Source organism: Cryptotermes secundus, unplaced genomic scaffold (assembly GCF_002891405.2).
Source record: "Cryptotermes secundus unplaced genomic scaffold, Csec_1.0 scaffold136, whole genome shotgun sequence".
Classification (NCBI taxonomy): Eukaryota; Metazoa; Arthropoda; class Insecta; order Blattodea; family Kalotermitidae; genus Cryptotermes; species Cryptotermes secundus.
In genome coordinates this window covers 679,803-680,631 of record NW_019718618.1, presented here as the reverse complement: position 1 = coordinate 680,631, position 829 = coordinate 679,803, and positions in this window count along the sequence as shown.

The window sequence follows — 829 nt, the reverse complement described above, 5'->3', positions numbered from 1 at the left end:
ACAGCTCCTCTGTTCTCCTGTTATTTGAAATAATTCAGAAACTTCTTAAAAAGAAAGTTTATGACTTGTCTATGCAAAATCTGGAGTTTGGGTATTTGTGTAACACCTTTCAAACTAAAATAAAACTTCGGTGCCTCAAAATAACCACCTCAAAATGTGTCACGAAGAATTTTGCTTCAGCAAGTCAATATCAGAAACAGAACAGCTCGTGAAGTTATGGATGGCCATTAGGAAGGAGCTTCAATGTGCCATTCGTTAAGGGAGGTCTATATATATGTAGGATGGTGTGAGTTCGAGTTGGCCACCTGCTCCGTCTGTTTACATTGCAGCCTTCCCTCCATCAACACCAATAACAAACTGACAAAGCTAAGAGGGACGGAAGGGTAGTCAGAATACAGTTGACAGCTGAGGGGAGTTGGAGAGGCATGCTGCTAGGCAGTTGGGTGGGAGGGAATCTGTGTTCATTCTTTCCCTGATCCGACACAGTACTTTGAATTGTAACGTAACGTCTTGTTTCTTGACTGTACAAGTAGTTCCTGGAAGATATCATTACATCTTATATGCAATAACTTGCTGCGAACTAGTCCAATCAAGTAAACATCTTCAGACACTAATAATACAATATCAGTTCTCTTTACAGTGATGTAACTTATATCGATAAGTATTTTTATTGCTAGTGGGGTGGGACTAAGTCCCTTGTACTGCGGCCACTTCTGGCCTATTGTACCAGCCCCAGATGATAGGTGAGGGTGATTGTGGAGCAATTGGTGGAATGAAGATTGGCAGGGGAAACCGAAGTACTCGGAGAAAATCTGCCCCAGCGCCACTT